A 26,029-nucleotide genomic window follows, 5' to 3' on the forward strand; every position below is an offset into this window, starting at 1 on the left:
GCACCATGTTGGCCGTCACTCCAGGTCTACATTCAACCAGCTATTAGAACTATTCTCAAAACCCACTGAAAGAAAGAAAAGCCAGCTATTTTGTACACTTGTTCCTCACTGAATCTTTAAGGGATCCCAGTTATTGGAAATAATAACCAACCTTCCTATCTGTATGAATAGTTTCGACAAGAAAGTTAAAAGTTTTTTTAAAAAACTGAGTAAGCATGCATAGGATTGTGCTGCAAGTCCATTTTCTTTGTCCTGATCTCCCTTTCCCAGCTCTAGAGGTGCTAAAGTATCCATGATTAAAGTATTCCATACTCTCTTAACCCTGCTGTCCTGTAATGCTGATTTATAAGTCCCACTGAAGGCAAGACACTCTACAGAGCAAACGTGTATAATTTGAACTGTAGGCGGTTACTTCTGTTTCTGTTCTGAACCAATTTCAAGCCTTCTCCCATAGCTCACCAATTGGCTATTCAACCATTTCTTTGAAAGTTTCTAACACAACTCCATGTAAACGCCCTGAATCCTGCAAGACACATGTTCAGGCACTGTCCACTTTAATCACACTGTGCCCTTTTTTGAGAAAGGGTGGGGTTTTCAATTCTGCCCTATACATTAAGCCCTAAATCTTAAATACATTTGGCATGGTTGCACCTGACAGCAGCGGTCATCTGTTTGTTCAATACTGCATGCACAACTCCTAATTCAGTAATCAGAACGGTCTGGAAAACTGGATTACTGAAAGCAAGTAACTGTCCTGGGTACCAGTTTTGCAGCACTGTATCACTCGTGCACATCTTGATGAACCCAAGAACCCTGCTCAGATGGATCCAGGTTAATATGCCCAATTGTAAGAGAGTGTCTCATATGGTGCAGTCCAGTGTGCTGAGTTTGTATCTAAGCTGGGTAGCCATAATAGCACTGATTAATATTTTGCACTCAAGAGGTTGCCTGTGTGATGTTCCTATGGCTGGGCTCAGAAACTGAATCCAGGCTATATAAGAATACAGCAGTGAACTGCTCCACACACACATATATTTGGATCAGGGTCGTGTACATAGAGTGCCATTCTATTAGAAACATTTGGCCCATCATCAGCAATCCTCTGCCCTTGAATCTATCCATCTTTCATTCCAATGAACTGTGATTTTAGAATTTTCACCATTTTAATCTTCTCTGTTCTGGATGTATAACTTAAGTGTTCGTGGTTTGTGTTAATAGCTAATTGAGGGAAAGGAATATCACAAGCACTCCGATTTTGGGATGAACTGCAGATGAACACCTGAGAAGTTCTGCTTCTTATTATTATATAACTATACTTTTCATCACTGTTTAATTTTCAGTACTGCTTTAAATAGTTTAGACTTACAATGGAAGCAAAGACATCTCCTGGAACAGTGATGTCACACTGTTACAATGATATTTAGGTACCTGGCTCACCTCCGGCAAATCACTGGGTTTTTATTATTCTAATTTCCAGAAAAATTGGTCCATTCCAATTTCAAAAAGGAAGTTCTAAGCTGGGGAGGAAATGCCAACACGCATAAGCTCCTTTTGTGAGTTCCAGATCACTGGGACAGTTGCTTGTGTTTCATAGGTTGACCTGCTGCAGACATGCTCCCATGGAGATGCTCAGCCTGGCACATCATGTGTCCTAAAAACCTGAATAAAGCTTATGGGAATGGGCATTTCCACAGTTGCCAATTGTATGGGGAAGAGCCACGCAATTCATCATTCTCATGCAATGCTCAGCCAACTGGGATGGCCTTAGGAAAATGGCTTGTTATGCAGCAGTGCAAGTACAGCACTTCAGTATCCAGGATTTCTTATACACAAGAAGAGGCCTTCTGGTTCAGACCAAAGGCACATCTAGTCCAATAACCCAAGAGATTAAAAAGTAAGCTCTTCAAAGTTAAATATTAGAGAAGCCACTCTAGCCAATTACGACAACATTAACCATAGACAACAATTTCCTTCTATTGTCCATGCACTTCCCATGAAATTTGTGAGGAGGGATTTTATAGCTATCACCAAACCTCCTGATGTATAGTTCCATAAAATCCAAATTACAAGGGGCTTGGAGAATAGTCTTCCAACGTTCCAAAAGCCAGCAGATATTCTCCAGGGGCTGCTGGAATGACTGGCTCTGAATGGGCTGATGTCACAAATAAATGAAACTCAGTCCATACACCAGCCCTTCAGATGAGTGAAATTTAATTCTTCCCCAGCAGTTACTGAAACCCTAGAGTAAAATGTCCATTGCACGTATTTCCTAAAATAGATGTATAATGCTACTCCAACACATCCCAGAGGAATGACAGCAGGATTGCCTGTAATTTGTGGGTTTGTGCTTTATTAATCAAGTAGAATGTTAATATAAAACAGCCCAACCTCATAATTACTGGGACAGACATTATTTTTCTTTAAGGAACAAAGCCCGTTTATTGGAATAGAATTTTGATTAGTTTTTGTTACAGAACAATAGTTACCTTTTTAATTTACGTTACATCTTGCCTATGTGTTTAGGGAACTCTCTTAGTGAACATGTTTATGATGATTCACTTTTTTAAAATGTATAGTTGCTATTACTTTGCTTTGCAAACTGTTGGCTATGCCTTTATGCTTAAAACTTCATGTGGCATTTTAAAAACATTTCATCATTTAGGCCGTTTGTAAAAATCTAATAGCTGAACAAAAAAATGGAATGTGTGAGGCTGAAAGCACAATCCTATACATGCCTATTGCAGACCGAGTCCCACTGACCCAAGGCAATTTATTCCCTGTCAGTCTGTAAAGAATTGCAGCTTTAATCTAATTAAAAGCTTGGCAGATTTCCCCTTAGTTACCTCCTTCTAACAAAACATTAACACCAGCAGGATTTTATCTGACAATGGGTGTGATCCACCAAGTATGGACCACTTCCACGCATTTCAGTGTGACTTTGGCAGAGTCCCAGTGGGGTTCTGTGAGAGCAGTCATTTTAGTGCATGGGTGGGAAGAACCTGTGGCCCTCCAGGTGTTGCCGGACTACAACTCCCACCATCCCTGACCGTTGGCCATACTGGCTAGGAGTTGGAGTCTTCCAAGAGGCCATAGGTTCACCATCCCTGTTTTTAGTAGATCACTCCTGGTATCCCTCTGCATGGTGTTTGTACTGTATCCATCCAATCACATAACTTGTTTGGTCTTTGAAAAGTTTCTCTTGCTCAGTTAAATATATTAGATATGTATATAATTAAAGCAAAAACAAAAAATAGAATACAAAGTATTTTGTTCTACCTCTGTTAAAAAAAATCACTTGTGAATAAAGTTATGCTGGAGTTATGTGACTACTGCAAAAAAGAGAGAGAGAAAGGTCTGGTGTTCTGTTTCTAAAGCAGAGGGGTGGCTTGAAGATGGGGAAGTAGGCTCAAAGGTTCTGGAACTCTTCTTACCCTACAAGACTCTCTACAACTCTGCCCCCACCAGCTAAATATTTCCTTCCCTTAACACTGCCATTTACATCCATCTCTGCTGGTCCTGATAGCCCAGAATGCTTCCCCATGATTCTACAGATGGACACAGATGTATGCAGTTTTGAAGAAGGTGGCCTTTTTTAAAAAAAAAACCCAGTGCATATGCAAATACTATAAGGGAGGAAGAGACTGAGCCTGGAACTGGGCACCAGCAGCCACTAGGAAAAGCAAGAGTGCAAGCTGAGTATTAATGGGGAAGACTCTGTGGCAGAGAATCAGCTTTGCACAGAAGGTCCCTGGTTCAATTCCCAGCCTCTCCAGGTTAAGCCGGGAAAGACTCCTGCCTGAGACCATAGCTGCCAAGTTCTCCCTTTTTTTAAGGGAAATTCCATTATGCTGAATAGGCTTCCTCACGAGAAAAGGAAAAACTTGGCAGTTATGCCTGAGACCCTGGAGAACTACTGTCAGTCTGTGTAGACAATACTGTGCTAGATGGACCAGTGTATAACACAGCTTATTATGCTCCTAATACCAAGCCCAAATCCAAGGGTGCAGTACTGGAAGTCATTTTAAAAAAAAACCCTATAGCTGAAAATTGGGTACCAGAGGTAGCAGTCTCATTTCACCTAATAGTAATGAGAACCGAGTGCTGGGCTAGGTGGAATTTGGCCTGACCCAGCAGGAATTTTCTTGTGCCCACAAGCCCGGCTTGCCTACCTGGCAGGTTTAGCCCAGCTACATGTTCATCAGAATTGCACGGAGTAGCTCTTGCTAAGCTGTGCAACTTCAGACTCCAGGTGTGGAACTGCACCCCTCGATTAAAAACAAGCAAACGTAAATAATAATAATTGATTTGTACCCTGCCCATCTGACTGGGTTGCCCCAGCCACTCTGGAATGGTCACAAATAGGATCATAGGGTTGTAGAGTTGGAAGGGACCCTGAGGATCAAATAGTCCCACCCCCTGCAAAGCAGGGATATGCAGCTGTCCTATATGGGGATCGAACTTGCAACCTTGGCATTATCAGCACCATTCTCTAACACTGCCATGTCAAGAAATGCATAGGGAGAAGGAACATTTGTTTCTGGCATGTTCGTGCTCTACACATGAGCATATGGGACCTGGGAGACCAGGATTTGAATTGCGATTCAGCACTCATTTATGGAACTCACCTAGGGCTAATCGCTGTCTCTGAGCCTCTGTCTATTTCACAGGTTGTTGCGAGGATAAATTGGGGAGGTAGAGAATCATATATGCCACTTTGAGCTCCTTTCGAAGAGAGGTGGGCTATAAATGGAGTAACAACAATATAAGAATGAATAATAATGTAATATATGCAGAATGTCTTTTATACCTGCAGTCTGACAAGGGCACAGGCCAGCAAGAGTTTCACAATGTGAATCTACTTATCATGCAGCTTGGTTCTTAAATTCAGTACTGCTGTACTGCATGTCCTGATAGTTCAGGACATGCCAGAAACCTGAAAGCAGAGCTACCTGCCCAAATGCGGGAAGCAAAGTATTTATTGCCTCATTAAAAACTGCTGGAGTGTTTTGCATTTTGAAACTCTGGGAATTTTAATGCTTGGGAAGTGGGGTTTGGGGTACCGAAGGGAAGTTCTTAGTACACTGTGTTCATCAATGATAGAAGAAGAAGAAGAAGAAGAAGAAGAAGAAGAAGAAGAAGAAGAAGGAGGAGGAGGAGGAGGAGGAGGAGGAGGAGGAGGAGGAGGAGGAGGAGGAGGAGGAGGAGGAGGAGGAGGAGGAGGAGGAGGAGGAGGAGGAGGAGGAGGAGGAGGAGGAGGAGGAGGAGGAGGAGGAGGAGGAGGAGGAGGAGGAGGAGGAGGAGGAGGAGGAGGAGGAGGAGGAGGGAATATAATGGTATTTGGAGGCAGAACAATAGCGCCAGTCTCTGAGTGACAGTAATGTCTGACATTCCTGGCACAAGGATGCTGAGCCTGGTGCTTGTCTCCTGCTGCTTGACACATTATGATGCTGAGTTAGACGCTGCCATGTGTCTCGGTCCCCGTGATTATACACAGGGCGCTGCACTCTCGGTTGACATAGTCGCATCACTAACAAATCCGGCCATCTTTTCAATCAGATGTTCCAAGGCTTTCAAGCTGGTCTTTAGTCAAGGCCTTGGAAACACTTCTTCTTTCTCTGTAATCTGAAAGTCTCCCCGCTACCACTGACTTTGCTAATGTGACAAATCTACAGCCTTGTGGGAATTCAAAAGACAGACAGGTACTTCTGCTGCACAGAATTGCAGACAGCAAGCTCAGAAGCTCATTCCAGGTAATATTTAGTGACAGTAGCCCGTTTAGTACGGTATCCTAGCAATCCTTCCTCATTTATGTATACACTCACAGAATTGTAGAGTTGGAAGGGACTCCTAGGGTCATCTAGTCCAACCCCCTGCAATGCAGGAGTCTCAACTAAAGGATCCATGACGGATGGCCCTCCAGCCTCTGCTTAAAAGCCTCCCAGGAAGGAGAGTCCACAACCTCTCAAGGGAGTCTGTTCCACTGTTGAACCAGCTCTTACTGTAAGAAAGTTCTTCCTGATGTTTAGTCAAAATCTCCTTTCTCATAACTTTAATCCATTGGTTTGAGTCCTGCAGGAAGAAACGAGCTTGCTCCCTCTTCCATGTGACAGCACTTTAAATACCTGAAGATGGCTAGCTTATCTTCTCTCGGTTTCCTCTTTTCAGGGCAAAACATACCCAGCTCCCTCAGCCATTTCTCATCAGGCTGTGTTTCCAGACCCTTGATCATCTTGGTCACCCTCCTCTGCACACATTCCAGCTTGCCAATATCCTCCTTAAATTGTGGCACCCAGAACTGGACACAGGACTCCAGGTGGAGCTTGAGAAAAGCAGAACAGAGGAGTACAGCTTTCCAAAGTTTTCTGCTCAATACCAACCCCCTGACTCTATCTAATGAGGTGCATATTCTGCCCTCTTTCAAAGGGAGGTCAAAGCAACACACATGGATCTCCCCAGCTGGTTTTCCCACCCAAGCCAAGACAAGAGCTGGAATTACAACAAGCACCATCAAACCTTTCTGAAGCTTTCTGTATCTGTCTGAGACTTTCTTAAAGAAGACCCAGACCTTAGCCTGAAAGTTTAGCAGACCATGTGTGGCCAATGTGGTAACCTCCATATGTTTTGAACTACACCTCCCATCCTTGCTGCCCATTGGCTGTGATGTCTGTGGATGAGTTGAAGTCTGAAGGGCCCTACATTGGCTGCCCCGCCATGTAACTTTTCTAGAGACCTAAAAGATAGCCAGTAGCAGCATCCACAACTACTATGGTGTATAGGAAAGTATTTCCTTGGCCAAAAGTACTGGCAGCACACCAGTGGCAAGGAAATGGTGCCATGAAAACCCCTTTCATGCATGCACACAGTCACACACTTAACTGGAACTTGTAACATGCAAAAAAGGAGGGGCAACTTGAGTACAGTGGTACCTCTACTTACGAATTTAATGCGTTCCGAACACACATTCGTAAGTCGAAAAAAAATGTAAGTCGAATCCCATAGGGATGCATTGGGAGAAAAAATTCGCAAGTAGAAGCAACCCTATCTAAAAATTTGTAAGTAGAAAAAATCCTATCTAAACCGCATCCAAGATACGGAGCTCCATTCGTAAGTAGAAACATTCGTAAGTAGAGTTATTCGTAAGTAGAGGTACCACTGTATCTCCACATTGGGAGAAGAAAGCTCCATTTCCACATTTCAAGACAAGTGACAGCATTTGCATTTGCACATCGTCTTGTCATTAGTGCCCAAAATATTATGCCGGTATTCTTGTTATCACACCGCCAAACCCTTTTCAGCAGAATAATAATAATAATAAAATCTCTCCTTTGGGCTGACTTTTCAGCCACTTCATTTACATTGCCTTCACTTGCACTCCTGTTGCCTTCATGTCATCATGAGCCAAATGTGATTGCTGGCATGGCACTGTAGAATTCTTCTCAATGCATAGGTCCCGCGGAGGTGAGAGGACAATAAAGCAATGGGAAAGGACTGGACAAGGCTGCATATTTAAAGGGCAGCTGGAGGTAACATTCTACCTGACATAAATTGCTAAGTTCCATCAAAGAATCCCCATACAGGGTGGAATTGAAATTCTAGAGACACATTCTTCTAAAAGAATATCCATTGCGTAGAATTCGTTGCAATATTCACATACATAAACCTAGGAACTGCAGGGAGCAGAGGCACTGGGTAGCATAGCCATGACAATCAGCAACTCCGATGTAAGAATAGGCATTAGAACAGTCCTCCAGTCCTCCAGCTGTTTTCGACTACAACTCCCACCAGCCCCAACTTCTCTGGAGAGCGTCAGGTTGGGGAAGGCTGCTTTATAGCAAACGGGAGTCAGATGCAATAAAGGCATGCCTTTAGGGAGAGGAACAAAAATAGTTTTCAGAACTTGCCCTGCGCTACCAGAAGATACATAGGATTGTTTATCTTGCACTCTTTAATGCCATTCATTATGTCACAGAAACGTGATAGATGGGGTCTCATCTGCCTCCTTCCCACAGCCCTAATCTCTTTACTTTTTCCACAGTGGGACGTATTTAACCTCTTCTAATCATTCATCTTGCCTGTCTCCAGAACATTTGCTCATGCTCTGTTTTTAACCAGATTAAGACAAAGCATCCTCACTTTCAAGCCACCTTTATGTGACACAGAATCGTGCTGCTAAAATTGTCGGTGGGCAAAGTGATAAATGTGGCACCATTTTGACGGCAAAATTGCTCACATTCACTATGAACTACTATGCTGCTCTCTGCACAGATCTGGAAGAGGGGCCCAGAGTGCCACCTGGCCAGTTTATACCTTCAGTTTGGGCTGCTGTCACCTGGGAATGAGATGTTTGAAGGGGCGTTGCCTCCTTGACCCTTGCCTATTGCAGCCAATCAAAACTAGCCAGACAGGGTGGCCCGTGATTTCTTGTGATGTCTCGAATGGGGCCATGATGAGGCTCCTGCCTCAAGACGCCCCACTTGGACCCATGGTTTGTGATAACTACCACCCAGTAACAAATATGTCATTTTTAGGCAAGGTGCTGGAGTTCAACTTCAGATGTGCTAGAAGGAAGCAGATTATCTAGACTCATTTTAGTTAAGGTGTTGGCATCATTTTACAAGCCCTAAATGACTTGGGACCCAGATACCTGAAGTAGCTTCCTTTCCTAAATCATCCTGGTTAAGATCTGTAGGAGGACCCTCTTGGTAATCGCTCCACTGAATCAAACCATGATGGCCCAGGAAATATCCTTTTCAGCAGCCTTGGACGTGCAACTCCCTCCCCTCTGCATTAGAGCTCAGGCTGCCATCATCTGTTTTTTGACAGCAGATGAAAACCCATCTGTGCATCTCGGTTCTCATGGGGATCTGATATCATTGTTAGGATGATATGACAGTACTGCTGCTTCCTGTTGTTTAGATATGTTTCTTGCTCTTAAATTGTTTTTAATAATAATAATAATTGTTTTTAATAATAATAAATCTTACGAGACCTTTTATGTAACCTGTCTTTGGGGCCACTGAATAATAAAGGGCAGGATATAAACTACTATAATAAACAAACATTTCAAGAAGATTCCAGAGCTGTGGTCCACAAAACAGGAGATGTGAACTTGTTGAAAGACCAGAAGTCCTTTCATGATGGCAAATATCTGATTTCTTTTCTTTTTCTTTTTTTAATTGTAAGAAGGCTAGGAGGGTTTATGCACTCCATCCATAACTCAAGAACTGTACTAATGGTTGGATCCCCAGTATGCTTTAGATAAGAAACATGCCTATGTACACATGCTTCAACATCAGGTATAAAACTGGATACTAATCAACACACAGTTGGGCAGGGTATAAATAATAAATTATTATTATTATTATCATCATCATCATCATCATCATCTTTTCTGGTGTCCTTCCTGAGGAGGGCAGGATGGACGATTCTTCACATTGTGATTATCGGCTATGATGCCATTTGCAAGGAGGGTATTCTGCTGCAGGATGTGGGTTTCCCCAGGAAAAGCAGAAAGAGAACGGGAAAACCACCATGGTGAAATAAGCTATGAATCCCCAGACAGAAATGTGACCAGGAACAGAGCCAAAAGAGAGCAGGAACCCAGATAAGATGATTTAATAAGACAGCCAGCATAAGCCTTGGACTCTCTCAGAACGGCCAAGGCCTCAGGTGTGGTAACAATGGCAAGCTGGCAGGAATATGATCACCTAGGAACAGCGCTTCCCCCTGTACCTCTGCAGGAGGGCTGTGGATGAAAACATCACATCTGTGAATGACAAGCTCTTTTAACCCCAGAGAGAGGAGTATTAATTCATTAGTCAAATTAGGAGGCTAGCTATGACAGACATAACAATATTGGTGGTTTTGAAAGCAAGAAGGAGCATTTCCTTTTAAAAGGATAATCAGGGGAGCACTGAACACAAAGAGCTGGAGCTGCTACCAAAAGGTCAGCCGGCAGAAGACGGAAAGCTGAACGGTGTACAAAATTATTATATTGTTCCCATTTATTTCTTTTTTAAAAAGAAAATCCTACAAAGCATTCCCATAAAAAGTGCACAAAGTGTGTGCTACACAATCTAGCATAAAAACAAAAATGTAATTGCAAAAATGCGGTTGGCAACAAGATTAATATTGAAATCATGCCGCTAGAATCATAAAACCTCCAAAATTAACATAGACAACATAGATTGCTACAATCAAATCCACAGTTACACACATTTAAGTTTCACTTGAAAGCAAGAGAGTTTTAAACATTCCCTAACTATGTACTTACTGGGTTGTTGCCAGGGATTGGGGAGAAATTATGTTTTGTTCCTATTTAAAGTTGAACCTTCCTAATTTGCACCTCCAAGAATATTATGCGAACTGAAACAAAGCCATCCTTCAAGTTCCAAGTGCAAAATTTGCAATTCAGCCTTCCCAGCCAAATAATGTGTACAAACATACTCACAGTGCTCAAAATAATGCATGTATCAGTAAAAACAGCATACAAAAAAATGCATTACATTGGGGATTTTGTTCTGTAAAAATGTGTATATTAGGAGAAATTTGCACTAAAATGCTGATGAATTTTTATGCATACTTAAAAATAATCACAAACTGATTTGGATAACTTAAGAATAGAAACAGGAGAAACTGGGAGAAACTGAAGCTGACAGATTCATCCATACCTAATTGTGACCAAATATAAAGGAGGAATTGTTTCCACCAAGCACCTTAAACCAGGTAGAGATATAGAGGCAGGCAAGCCTGCAGGTGGAAAGAATTCCCCAATTTTGACCTCTCTCCTTCAAATACACTGTCCTTGGCACTCAACAAATGGATCTCACAAGGTAGAAGAACCCTGAAGGTGGTCTACTGAAATCACCAAGAAGTCCAGGGAAGGTCTTAAGACAGCATTTCCTAAGGGATGAAAGGAGCTCAGGATATATAGAATAGAGTAGAATAGAATAGAATAGAATAGAATAGAATAGAATAGAATAGAATAGAATAGAATAGAATTATTTATCAACCGTATCAACCATAAAAAACATACAAACCTCATACAAACAGAATACCCCTCACAATACAACAGCACAGAGAAAAGACCCCATACCACCAACTGGCCTCCCTTCCGCCCAGCCCACAACTACAGATTCAATATTTTGATGGCACAAGGAAAAAAGCTATTCCTGTGCCTAGACATTTTTGTATATAGAGTCCTGTACCGATGGGATGGGAGTAAATCAAACAAGCGATGACCAGGATGCGAAGGGTCTACAGCAATTCTCTCTGCTCTCTTCCTGACTCCTGACATTATCTATCCAGGTTTATCTACAGAGGGTGGGGGAATTTGTAACTCTCCAGATGTTGTTGGACTCCCAACTCTCATCTGTCCCAGCCAGCATAGCCAAAGGAACACAAGTTCCCCATTTCTGATTTGCAACCTTGGTTTATTTCCTAGTGATTTGTGGCATGAATGATCACTCATTGCCATTTGTTTTTCTGTGTGTTACTTCCATTGTCTGTTCTTGGCTAATCCACTCTCGGGCTTTTGTTTTCCCCTTTTTTGTTGTTGTTGTCTGGTTCACTGACTCATTCTCATCTCCAGTAAATGCCTGCAAGAAGTTGACGGTCAAAATCTTTTTGAAAATATATGAAACAAAAAGACACCCAGATACATCTTTGCCCACTTTGAAGGCCATTTGAATTAACCAAGACAGTCAGTCACGACCTTTACTATGAATTCTACGTTTGCAAATGTACATTTTTTAAAAAGTAAAATAAAATCATAGGACTCCAATGTAGTTGCTTATAAGCTTTAAATATCACTCAAAGTATATTTTTTTAAGGGAAACTATAATGTTGAATGCAACAGATGGCGAAGAGCACCTTGCGAGGTGGATGATGCAGGCAAAGTCATCATTGCTCTCCTAGAGTGCTCCCTTCCTCATCAGCTGTTGCCATGTGGGAGCCACACAACACCCTCCTTAGGCAGGGCTTGAGCTTTTTTGAAAGATTTGCATGGACTGTGTGGGTGGAAATATAAGAACAGCATATGGTAGTCTAACTTAGCTGTTGCACGTACATAGCAAGTGATCTTAAACTTATGTTCCAGCAATAGCTGGTAACTTGATACAGTGGTGCCTCGCTAGACGAATTTAATTCGTTCCACGGGTCTTTTCTTATAACGAAAAATTCATCTAGCAAATCCCATAGGAATGCATTGGATTTTTATTTATTTTTTTGCCCATTTTGTTGTTGTTTAATCGTTTAGTCGTGTCCGACTCTTCGTGACCCCATGGACCATAGCACGCCAGGCACACCTGTCTTGCACTGCCTCCCGCAGTGTGATCAAACTCACGTTCGTAGCTTCGAGAACACTGTCCAACCATCTTGTCCTCTGTCGTCCCCTTCTCCTAGTGCCCTCCATCTTTCCCAACATCAGGGTCTTTTCCAAGGATTCTTCTCTTCTCATGAGGTGGCCAAAGTATTGGAGCCTCAGCTTCACGATCTGTCCTTCCAGGGAGCACTCAGGGCTGATTTTTGCCCATAGGAACACATTAATTGAATTTCAATGCATTCCTATGGGAAACCGCGATTCGCTAGACGAATTTTTCATAAAATGAATTCGTCTAGCGAGGCAACCTCCGCTCGAAAAATCCTTTCGTTAAGCGGAAATTTCGTTAAGCAGGGCATTCGTTAAGCGAGGCACCACTGTACCAGATTAATGGACAATTTTGTCTTCTCCAGTCATAGACGGTGTGCTTAGACACGGTGATGGTGTTGGTGGATTGGGGAAGAGCACGTCAAACACTGTCCAGTTCGAGAACTATGGGTATCCGCGATGTGCTTTCTGCTGTGCTTACATTGTGTCTTCAGTATGTGCAAAACCAGTTAAATGTGAGACTTGTGTCTACATTTGCGTTACTGCAGTAGCAAAGTCCCGAGAAGTTGGGGAAATGTCACTAAATTCATTAATGGTATTTCGGGCCTGTTATAATAAAGCAGTCTTTTTGTTGTACGCTGTCTGTCAAGACGGCATAGGTCAGGAATCAGAGATGTGTTTTCTTGAACAAAATGTCATGTTACAGGATCACTATCACACTCCTACGAATGATATGCAATGTAGTTTAAGCATATTCACGATCGCTTCAGTGGCCTTAAATGTGCTTAACTTTGAGTTGGACTGTGGCCACAGCCAAACGCCACCTGTGGCAAGAACGCCTTACTGAATAACCCCATGAATATTTACTCAGGAGTAGCTCATAGGATTGGAACCTTAACAGATCTAGTAACAGTTCATAAGGGACCATTCTACTTTGTATAGGAAAGGCAGGTTTTGGACAGAACTAGTTCACCACACAGTGAAATATAATAGGTTCCTGGCTGCTCTGAACTGCAATGAATTCCCAGAAGAACCGGAACACTTTAAAAAAATGCAACTAGAAAGTTTGAGAAGTAGGAAGAAAATGTATCCTTAAAAGCCCTTTGTTCATTTGGTGCTGAGGAATAACTTGCCCTGCCCAGCATTTTGAAGATGAAGACCGAAAGTGCACAAATGTCAGTCCCAAAAGGAGCACTTTTTGTGGAGGGACCTCCAGACTCACCAACCCCACTGTTACTATGCAGGCAAGCTACGAACTCCCACTACTACTTGGATAGGCAGACACACCTCTGGCCCATCCACAATGGTGTAGCCCGGGAGGGAGGGACCTTTCTCGGCCTGAGGGCTGCATCGCCTTATTGGCCTGGGCAGGCAAAAAGGCGGCGATCCCAATCCAGATACCTTTACAGTATTGTACTAGCTGTTGGTCATGACAAATCTGAATCAAAAATAAATGCAAGTAAAAGGGGTGCAGCGCCACAAATAATGGTCTCTATTTAGATCTCTGCGTCTCCCTTAACAGTTCACTGCTCTATTGTCCAGGGTCTTCTTTCTTATCTTTTTGGCTGCCAAAGCAAAATGGGTGACTATGAATCACTGAAGTGTTTACATTGCTAAATAGTCATAGGACCTTTTCTGCCGGGGAGAAACATCTTTCCTGTACGGACGGCAAGGTGAGAAATCGCCTCCTGGGTCCAATGTATGTTGTTGTTCAGTCGTTTAGTTGTGTCCGACTCTTCGTGACCCCATGGACCATAGCACGCCAGGCACTCCTGTCTTGCACTGCCTCCCGCAGTTTGGTCAAACCCATGTTCGTAGCTTTGAGAACACTGTCCAACCATCTCGTCCTCTGTCGTCCCCTTCTCCTAGTGCCCTCCATCTTTCCCAACATCAGGGTCTTTTCCAATGATTCTTCTCTTCTCATGAGATGGCCAGAGTATTGGAGCCTCAGCTTCACGATCTGTCCTTCCAGTGAGCACTCAGGGCTGATTTCCTTCAGAATGGATAGGTTTGATCTTCTTGCAGTCCATGGGACTCTCAAGAGTCTCCTCCAGCACCATAATGGTGATGGAGGTCCAATGTATAGTGGGCAACTAATCCATACTCTTGACTCTTGACTCTTTATTGGGGAAGCAGGTAGGCACCACAGACAGGATTTAGCGTGTGTGTACGCAAACAGTGCAAAATACTCCGGTTGCCCACATAGACAGAGTCTTCAAAAGGGGGCAAGAGCAGAGGCGAAATTGTAACAGTGACCCTTTAGGCAGGAGGCTGCATTCCAACCACACAAAAGTCATAGGTTTCTGCACACACAGAGACACCCACCCTCCCACTTCTCTCTGAGTTATATCCAGACAAACAAGGCTGGCAAACACCCTTGAGGAGGGTGTGGAGTAGCACTGTTGAGGGTGTGTGGCCTGGGGGAACTCCTGAAGGCCAGATAAAGATGCCTAGTAGGCCACGTTTGACTGACCGCCAATGCCCCCCACCCCAGCATAGATAGTTGGGAACCTCTTTCCTTAATATCTCAGACAATTGTGGCCACCACCTCCTCAGATGTACTTGTCCAGAGGCCTGGGCTGCTAATTCCTCCCTCTCCTCTCTGCCTCCCCACAAGAATACATCAGCTCCTCTGTGCCTGGTGATTAGGTCAGCCCATGTCGAATGCTTGAAGTATTCAGGCCAATTAACACTCTTTCTGGGTGACCAGTATTGCCGATCGATTAAGCTGCTCCCGCCTGCTGTGAGCTCTCGCTGCTGCAAAGACAAGAGCCTGGCCCCAGACGCCACGTCAAACGAGAATTAACGAAAAGCTGGTGGAGACTGACAGCTCAAAAGCTTTTGACTTCTGGAAGCCACCCGAGAAGGCTTTGCCGGGTTCATTGCACCCTCAGAGCTCAGGAAAGAAACAACATCTGTCACTAAAGTGTGAAGTTACCACAAAAAAAGCACCCACCCTAATATATTCCACGAGCTTAATACGCAGACAGCAATTTAACAAAGCAAAAACAAAAAAACCAAGAGCTCCTCTGCTCTGAACCCTCCAGGGAGGCGGCAGTTTCGTACACTTCTTGAGACGCTCTTCAAAATGGTGCATTAAATACTGCTTATTTTCCTGATGGATTATAGCACAATCTTGTTTATCCAAATGCCTTTGGAACTATATCTGTGGTTTAGTTAATGTTGCTTCCCATTACATTACTTATTTTTGGACTGCATATATTTGGGCAACTGCCAATCTGCCTCTCTTCAACCTGATCATAGGACTTTATGCAAAACACAACATGATCCCTGAATTGGTCCATATTTGGCAGGGCTTGGTGCATGGCAGGTCTGCTTTGTGACATGGGGGAGTATATAAATATCACAAGAGAGGAAGAATAAAAACGCACCTGTATTTTGAATCTCTCCCAAATTCCCCACTTGAATGCAGGGTCTGGGAGAGGCAGTTCATTCTGCAAGGGGGGGGAGGGGGAGGCAGACCATCTTTACTCAAATAATGCTTCACAGTGGCACATAAGACTAAAGAGAAGGAATTTTCTACAGCTCCATGCTCTATCAACCTCTTGCCCTCTCCTAGGGACAGGGGGCATTTCAATTCAGTTCACATTTAAAGGTAAATATACCCAATTTGCGCTTTCCCAAGCGATACGCACAGTTCTCTGAATTTTCAGCACAAGGAAAGGTACTTGAGGAAAGTGTCTGTATAAATGCATATATTGGCAAACACACAAAAATGTGTTATATCTGGCAAAACTGCTTGGCAGAAATGTGTATATCAGGCAAAAACGCATTCAAAATGAGTTTATTAGGAGAAATTCGCGCTAAACTACTGATGAATTCTCGTGATTGCAAACTGATGTGGCAATGTGTTGATAGGAACGGCGCTTAAGATTGGAAAAATGAGAAACGGAGCAAAATTTACAAAAGCTGGTCCATTCCATACTCCCTCCTCTTCCATGGCAATGGGTTTAGTAGGTAGCCCGCCCACCACCAATCATCTTTAACGTCAAGGGCCATTATTTCACTCCACCTCACCTGCCTGGTTAACAGCCAAGCTCCTGAGCAGTCCCACTGCAGATAATTTGCATACATTTAAATAAGCACAGTCCCCTGTTCTACCCAAACTTCACCTGTGTCCTGCCTCTTTATCGCATGGTCACGGTCACAATTCATGGCCAGGGTCACCAACTCCCTCCCGCCACCCCTGGTCTCAAGCCAGATTTCACCAAGTGGTTGTTAGTTGCTGACCCCCATGGTAAAAAGCTCCACATCCCTGCAAATTGATTCTTATAAACCAGTTTTCTCCTTACAGCTTCAAGGTGTTGTACACACTTTCAACTCACCCAACAGTATGTTAGTGGCTCAGGCAACAATGAATCTAGCAATAAAATGGCCATCTCTAGAGCTTGTAAATCTAATTGGACATTCTTGCTCCCAGGCACCCCTCAGTTAAGCACAACTATCAAGAACACAACACAGCAAATATAATTGCATTGTCCCATTACTCTGTCTTGCTTTGCTGTCTTGCCCATTAATCTTTTCAGGGTTCCTGGTTGTTTTCACGGCTACTACCAGTTGATCAACCAACAGCCGCTGAGTGTTCTGCAGAAGGAGGGGGCGGGGGGAGGAAGAATAAATTTGGGAAGTAGTAACTTTGAAACATGGCCTTGATTAACATTCTATTGCGGCTAATCTGTTTTATCAATCCCTTAATACAAGGAATCAATGGTTACACACAGCAAAGCAAATGAGTTTCTCGGAGGGAAGAGAAGGGGAGGGAATCCATAAAATGAAGACTTCAAGTCTTAAAAGCTGCAAATTAAAAACAATGAGTGCCACTAAACTTTTATTCAAGGTGAAAATTGCCGGTGTCTTAAGCCTCCTGCGCAGCTGGGTGCTCTGTCAAAGTTGCAAGTGACAAGATTTTTGAGAGCCACAACTAAGTGCCATAATGATACACCACCTACTGTTAATAGCCTGCTGCATCTACAGTTTAAGTTTACTAGCACTGACACAAATGCAGGGGCGGGTGGGTGTGTATTCTGTAATAATATAGATGCTTCGCCCTACAAAAATATCAAGGAAATATGGCAGGCTTAGCAGAAATTCTAATGTCTCTCTTTAACTAGGATGGCCGGGGAGGAAAGCTTCAGGCTCAGCCAAAATGCGGCCCTCCAACCTCTTTACCTGGCCCTTGGAACTCTCCCCAGGCCACACGCCCACACTCTCCAGTACACACCTCTCATTGGTCCTGCTCCACATGTTGATTTTGCCTGGCTAGAATGTATTCTTAAAAACTGGTGATGCCTTTGTTTGCCTGGGTAGATGGAAATATGGATATAGATAGAAACCTCTGACTTTGGGCACAGCTGGAGTATAGCCCCCTGTCCAAAGGGAAGAGCCACATCTGTTGCTCTGCCCACTTTTGCTTCTGACCTTGCCCAACCTTTGCCTCTAGCCTTGCCCACTGCTGGCATGAAGCCCCCAGAAGGCTGCCCACAAGAGCATGCCTCACCCAAGCCATGCAAATCACGGTTTCCCGAGCGTATCTTCTATACTAGCAGTGAACTCATCTGCCAGGTATTTATGCTCTTCCTTGTGTTACTGCTTTAAGGCACTGTTTCCCAAACTTGAGTCTCCAACTATTTTTGGACTACAACACCCATTGTTCCCTAGCTAGCAGGGCCAGTGGTCAGGGATGATGGGAACTGTAGTTCAAAAACCGCTGGAGACCCAAGTTTGGAAAACACCGATTTAAGGTTACATTAGTTTTGCATGCCATGTGGCTTTATTATGTTGTATGCATTGCGTTTTCTTTTATATTGTACCCTGTTCTGAAGTCAAATAGAATGAAAAGTAGGCTGGCAGTGCCTCAAATAAATAAATATCCTCATGTCACAGAAATACATTATAGGGGACAGGGCTGGGGGGAGGAGTGACCAAGGTTTGCAGAAGCCTCCTGCAAAATGTTAGGACAAATATATATATATCCTAAGGAAAGGGGAAACCCCCCAACAATCCATGCTAAGCATGCTTAATGGACATGGAATGATGAAACAGGAGGGGATCAGAAAAATGGGGAAGCAGGAATGGAATGGAGTATGCTACAAAGGGGCATGCCCAGCTGGCTGGCTGGCAGGCTGGTCCCCTGAACAGGAGCACTCCACACATCAACATTTGGACATAATCATGTATCCCATTGGGTTTTTGAGCTGCATTTTATGTAGCCCCAAGATGCTGTGATAGATTATTTGGGAGTTCTGCAACAAAGGAGACTGGTGGCGGCACAAAGCAATATGGTTATAGAACTATTTCTCTCTCCCTGGAACCGTATGGTGTTAGTGCTCATTGAAGGCAACAGCACAGAGAAAGTTCCCTGCAGCCTGTCCAGCGTTTTCCTAGCCGAGAGAAACAGGTCCTGAGGTGCTTTATGCGCACGCCAGAAAGTGGAGCCAGCAGCAGCAGAGGGTTAGTGAAGGGTCAAGCCAATATCTATCCCTGATGGACGCATTATTCTGAGCCCCCTGAGCTACTCATGCCAGCTTTGGGCATGAGATGTGGGCAAAACGAGAAGCAGACTCATACAGCTGCATGCGAAGTGAGATGCAGAAGGCGTCTATCAGAAGAGCACGCACCTAAGAGTGGACAGATTGGTCCATTTCTGTTTCATTTTGTGTCTCATAGTTCTCTGTCAATAATCCGTCCCACCCTGATTCTGCATCAGACAGTGGAGGGTTTCAATGAACAAAAAAAAAATCACCTACGATATGCAACCAAATATTCACATTTTCACTGTATTTTGCAGTCTTTGGGGCTGCGTTTTTAATGCATTTTGTGCATTCTAATTATTGAAATGATAACCACATCACATCTGACGGTTGCATTATATTGCAAGGTGTGGTCCATGAATTGTAACCCCCACTGCATAAGTGGGGGGGGAAGGACCCCTGTAACTCATATTCATGAATTAAACAGTGGAGGCTGTGGAAACCCACCCTACGTCCCAGAAGCTCTTAAACCATGGCAGCGATGGAGAAGCTGTGCTTCCATTACCCCTCCCCTCAGGCCACCTTGGCTGGGGCTGGTGAGAGGGGCCCAACAACTTCTCCACACCTTGTCCAGGGATCGGCTAACAGCGCGACCCTAGCCATGTCTTCTCAGATGCAAGTCCTATTGAATTCAGTGGGGCTTAATCTCAGTGGGTTTAGGGTTGCAGCCTTAGTAGCTAATGCTTGAGTGATCCACTGTAAAGAATGCAAAAGTTCCCAGAAAGCAAGGGACTGCAAGCAATATATTTGTGGGGTTTTTTTAAGTGTTCCTTTCAAACTCTTCCCTTTTAATGCCTGCTATGGCTTGATTAGAATGAAACCCTTCATTCTCCCTGGTTATTTTTTACTAATAAGTATGACGAGTGTCTAGCAACCGTGCTCTTTAATTAGCAGCTCCTTTGTATTCCGGTCCCTGTGCATCCGTCCCCATTCCCCCCCCCCTTGCAGGAAGACATCCCTATAAATAGTGCCTTCACCAGTGCTGTGTGTTGGCGTTAAAAACGTCGACTGTTGGATACAGACCCCTCTTGCCAAAGGAGACTCGCTGAGGCAGGGTGCTCTAACACACGAGACTGCAAAGGTCACCCCCCTGCTGGGCTCTGGACCTGATTTATTACTCATTCAGTTTGTTTCTGTTTTCTTGCCAGGGCTTTCTACCTGCTTTTGTCAAAACCAGCAAGGGAGGCTTGTGTCAGCCAAGGAGCTACATGCTAAAAGCTCTCCTGTGCAACCTTTAGCCACGACTGCCAAGCCACTTAGAACCACCAGCTCCACTCTCTGGAAGGCTTGGGAAGAGCCATAATTACTTTGACAGAGAGAGGCCAAGTAATCACAAGTCTGCATCGACTAGAAAGGCGCCTTTCGTGACTTCTGCAAGCTGGATGCAGAAGCCCCCCAACTACACCTGCCTCTAGCACCACGGAATGAATCTCTCTGCCCAGATACTTCCAATACATCAGCAAGGCTTCTCTGAGATTCATGGAGGTTGAACAACACTCAAGGGCTCATAATCCCAACACACACACACACACACACACCCATCCATCCCACAATCTCAGAAAAAGAAAGGGCAGGGGAGGGGGAAATAAGAAAACAACGCATGGAAGTGTTGCTTGTTTCATCCTTGTAGGTTCTTTATCCAGCCTAATGTAGAAACTGCAGATCTTCACAGAAGCTGCTTCTCTGTTGAGATTTTGACCCTTAGCCATCCACTGAAACTGTCTGCAGGTCCTACAGTCCACTCCAGAGGGAAGAGCCTGGAGTTCGGACTGCCAGGAGAGATTGCCATAAACACCACTTTATGAGCTGTAATTATAACTGGGGGAGGGCCATAGCTCACTGGTCCCAGCCTCAATCCCTGGCATCTCCAGGTACAGCTAGCAATGTCCTCAACCCGGAATTCTAGACTGCCAATCAGTGTAGGTAATGCTGACCTCGGTGGACCAATGTCTGGACTCAGTATAAGGCTACATTCTCCAGCCACCCGTGAAAATCCCCCAGTCCTAGACAAGCAGGAACCAAATGTTCAGCTTTTTTCACCCTCTTCTGACCACGTGGAGTTCATTGGAAGTGGTGTCGATAGCAAGCCAGAGTAGTGTCGTATAGGTTTCCCTCTCCCACCAGATCAGACTTGCCTGGGAAAGCAACCCGAGCAGAAGATGATTTAAGCTGACGATTTCAGCGAGACAGGACTCTGCAATCTTCCCTAAGAGACGTGACTAAGCAGAAACACACACACACCCAAGTCTGCCTCCGCCCTTTGCAAAGTTGCCTTGCATTAGGGCATGGATGAGCAAGCCACCTCTCATTACCACTTCCATCTCTCATGCTGGCTTTTGTGGTGTGATAAAGAATTAAGTTTAGCAAATTAGGTGAGGGAGAGGGAATTTAGAAATGACACCCCTGATGATTGATGATACTAATAAGCCGTATGCTAAGGAGATTCCCCTCTCCACCCCCTCTTTACCAGCCACACCAAACCCTATCCCTGAGCTCAACACAAAGAGGCTCAACATCAGATGCTCTCATTTAAATATGTACTGAAGCATCTGTGAAACAACAAATGGAAAACATGGGGTGGTAGGGAGGGGAGCAATGTGAGGTACTGGCTTTCAAACCCAGGACACTTCCGTTTTGTTTTGCCAGCCTGTTCTTCAGCTACGTAATTACGGCAGCATCTACATTACAACCACAATCCCATTTTAACAACAGCTTTTGCCAAGCCAAAGGAATTAAACCATCCTCAGCGCAGACACAACTTCCCCCTCTCAATGGTACAACTGTCCCTTTCCCCACAACTAGGAATGGGCAAATCTGTGAGTTTCTCATTTTTCCACACTAAGTCCAGTTCTCCACAGTTCCAAACCAATCTGTGGTATGGCTGCCGTTTGTTTTTTTTGTTTTTGAAAAAAAATGAGTATCCCATGAAAATACAGTAGCATTTCAGTGCAAATTTCTGCTTAATACAAGTGTTTGAATGACATTTCCCCTCGTATACACGCTTTTGCAAAACAATTTCCCCTAATATAGCAAAAAAAGTATGTTATTTTCAGTAATTTTTACACACATTTCACTAGTACCTGTTTTTGTACCTGTTACTCGGGGGGGGGCAGAGAACTACACTGCAAAATTCAGGGAATTGTTTATTTCAAGAGACCTTGGTTGGCATGTGGTTTCAGAAAGTGTGAATTAGGTAGATTCGCCTATAAACATGAACTGAATCAAATTTCTCCTCCATCCTAACCCGCAGCTCCCTTCCCCTGCCTATTGTTATTATGTCTGTGCTGTGATTCTCTGGCGTCAAAATTACAGTATCCATAGGGGTTTTAAAAGTGCCCTACCCCTTCTGTTTACATAAATAACCACTAAGGTAGGATTGAGCTCTAGGTTAATAACTCATTGCACTGGTGTTAATATTCACTCGCATTTCATTTTGCAACCTTGGACATATAGTTGGAGGCACTGTGCACAATGACATTCAGCAAAATGCTCTAGCCCAGGCATGTCAAACCTGCGGCCCTCCAGATGTTTTGGACTACAATTCCCATCTTCCCCAACCACTGGTCCTGCTAGCTAGGGATCATGGGAGTTGTAGGCCAAAACATCTGGAGGGCCGCAGGTTTGACATGCCTGCTCTAGACAGAGCTCAATGCAGGGGCTGCTTTCAGTTTCTGATTTTTACTGAAGGCCTGTAGGATACAGTACAATGACAGCCATGTTGGATATTGCAAACAAGTAGCAACAGAGAAGGCAAAAAACTTTTGATCCATGGTGAGATCCACGAGATCCACATGCATCCAGGGATCAAGTAGAAGATCATGCCCTATTTTTGTGTGTTGCTTTGTAAAATACAATATACATTCGTGTCAATGGGGATGATATATTAGTTCTACAGAAAGCCTAGACTCATGAGTTACTCGCGCTTCATCTGTGATGTCTGCAGCAGTTCCATGGGAAAACTGTTCTGAGAAAAGCAATCAATAGCTGTTGCTACAGAATTTGAGTGGGATCATATAGATTCCATGGAACTCTGCAGCTGTGTGAGAGAAACACATATAATTGTATCCAACTAAGTTCCACTGAAATTAATAGGCCTAATGTCCATTAATTTTGATGGGTCTACTCAAGAAGGACTAACATTGGATACAACCCACGAACTCTGCTTGCAAGACGGAGGGGAAGAGCATGCCAGCTCTCCTCTCACCATCTTAGCCAAATGTCTGCAGCAAGAACTCAAGTTGGTTCTATATGCAGTTTAGAACCCTGGAATGTGAGGGTTCTCGATCACATTGGGAGTTGACACAAGTCAAGCAGGCTCCCCATTTCTAAAACCATCCCTCCAACTCATGGCAGGGGGTGAGGGGTCTGACAGCAGTGCTCTCCCTCATTGCAAGAGGGATAAGAATGTCTGAATAGGGCTTATGTAGCCATGCATTCTGCACATGCTCAATGTTTCCCACGTCCAAGCTGTGGGTGAAGTTAAAACCTGGACTCCCTACCCCCAGGATTTTAGTAAAAGGTAGCATTGGTGTGTGCCTTTGTGTTCATTGTCCGTGCAAAAAACTAGCCATGTGCATTTTCCATGGCACAATGGCTGTACAGTACCCCGTCTCCCCAAAACCAAACAGGCAAAGCTACGAGAGAATGCTAAATTTGTGACCTAAGTAGAAGGCACAGTGCTCGTATTCAGCATGCATCTTTTATGTTTCATAGAAGCCTTTCCGCATGTACTCTGCAACTGCTCAGCCACCTGAGACCACAGTACAGGGACAGCGAATTATCTAACAGCATTCCATCCTATAATAGCACAGGCCTCTGTGCTCTCTTAAGCACTGATGTGCATCATGATCAGAGCCTAACTTTCACCTGCAAAAAGGGAAGAAAGGAAAAGAAAAAAACCCAAACAGCGAGTTTCCATCACAGTTGCTCTATATACTAAAGCTGCTACTTCTGATCAGGAGAGAGCAAAACACTGAGCCAGTATTTGTTTTAACTCCTTTATTCTATTCCTTTGGTGCTTTTGCTGTGAGCTGCATAGCTAGCTATCCTGAACTTGTGCTCGAACTGAACTGAAGCTGAAGCTGACTGTGTGCTTCAGTCTCATAATTTCCCCACCCAGTTCCTCCACAATCAAGAGCAAAGCAGAAGGCCAGTTGAAACCGAGGCTGTGCATATCTATCCTATTGTAAAATCTCAGGAGACCGAACGCTTGTTTTCTCCAAAAATTAGTCCACACGTTATCTAGATCTGTTGCATATCTTTTGCCTCTGAAAAATGCTTATTGAGAAACTGATTTCGGTCCAAAACAGAAAGCTCACTGCAGACCGATACCTAGTATTATATTAAAAATATGGCAAATGGTGCAATTGGAACAATTTATAATGATGCCTTCTGTCCTGGAGTAGGTACATCTGCCCAAGAGGACTTGCATCTAGTCACGTAAATGAGCCAGTCCCCGTTCTGCCTTCTCCTGCTTTGTTCACTTCTCCCCCACCCTCCGCCCCCAAATCTTGGACTCATTCAAAACAAGATCCTCATCTTCATGTCTAACCTTCACCCACACTTTTTTTGCTAGCCTTGTGAATTCTGCCTAATTAAGAGCCTTTCAGATTCCCCCGTGGCCCAAGTTTTGTCATGCAGAACATGGAACTGGGGGAAAGGAAGGGTTGGAGGAAACGTGTTTTGAACATTCCCTACCCCCATCCCTCTCCCCTGGGTCCGGTTGGTGCTCTTAAAATTGGCGTTTGTGTTATATCTGGGTGAATTCTCGAAACATATTAACGGTGCTCATTAATTAAGACTCAGCGGTGATGTTCTTTAGATGACATTTTGTACTTCAGATATCCAAGCACATAATGTATATGTGTTCTGAAGAGTGCCCACGTGTATGAATCACATCCTGGTTTGGGTTCAAAATACATCCAAGTATAATTCAGACCTTTAGAGCGCAGTTTATGATCTTAGCTCCCCCACCAACTCTATCACCCTCTTGTATTCATGTTTCCTGCTCCCTTAAACATCTTCATCATTTTCCCCTTGGTGTCCTGGAATCGTGGAACACCCTCCTAGAACGCTAACAAAACTGTCTTTTCTCTGTGTCTCTCTCTTCCTCCAAACCCTCTCCCAAATCCATTAGACTTTTGGTTTATCTCTTAAACCACGGGCAGGAAACCTTTGTTGCGGATGGGCCTTGTTGTGCGGGGGGTGAGCAGTGAGGCCAAAATTTCACACACACACACACACAAAACCAGCCTTCACATTGCCTTTCCAAAGCAGGCTAAGTGATGCTATGAGCTTGGAGGAGGAGGAGGAGGAGGAGGAGGAGGAGGAGGAGGAGGAGGAGAAGAAGAAGAAGAAGAAGAAGAGGAGGAGGAGGAGGAGGAGGAGGAGGAGGAGGAGGAGGAGGAGGAGGAGGAGTTTGGATTTGATATCCTGCTTTATCACTACCCTAAGGAGTCTCAAAGCGGCTAACATTCTCCTTTCCCTTCCTCCCCCACAACAAACACTGTGGGTGAGTGGAGCTGAGAGACTTCAAAGAAGTGTGACTAGCCCAAGGTCACCCAGCAGCTGCATGTGGAGGAGCGGGGAAGCGAACCCAGTTCACCAGATTACGAGTCCACCGCTCTACAGTGTGGTGTAGTGGTGTAGAGGAAGAGGCACAAGGCCCTGGAAGGGTTCCAGAGCCCACCCACCTCCTTCTCAAAGCTGAGAATGTGCTCTCTAGGCTTTGGGAAGGAGCAAGGACTCCTCAAGGACCCTGTGAGGGCCCCTACAACAGCTTCCTATGTTCCTGTGTTAGGAGCGTTGAAGGCCAACTTCTCCAAGCTGGAGCTCTGTGTAACATAGGCAGCAAAGCACAGGGTAGTACTGTTGTAGGAACACTTCTAACACTAATAGACTTCTCTCCCAGTTTCTGAACCCTACATTTAGCACTCACTCAATAGCAAGTAGCACTATCTACTGACCAATCAGCATCACCCAGGGGAGGCGCACCAAGGGTGATCGAACTCAGGTTTGCACATCATCACAACCTGAACTGCTTTGCTCCTTTTTGTCAAATGAAAAATATGTATTTTAAAAATTCCTCTGAAGGTTTTGTTCTTAAAATCAA

General features: G+C 44.2%; 1 long non-coding RNA gene across 1 annotated transcript in view; it reads right to left on the bottom strand.

The window, feature by feature from the left end:
* LOC132592868 (uncharacterized) overlaps nt 1-26,029 on the bottom strand; it is a 110,267-nt gene that overhangs the window by 45,945 nt on the left and 38,293 nt on the right. The window lies entirely within an intron of this gene.

Source organism: Zootoca vivipara, chromosome 12 (genome assembly GCF_963506605.1).
Source record: "Zootoca vivipara chromosome 12, rZooViv1.1, whole genome shotgun sequence".
Taxonomy (NCBI): domain Eukaryota; kingdom Metazoa; phylum Chordata; class Lepidosauria; order Squamata; family Lacertidae; genus Zootoca; species Zootoca vivipara.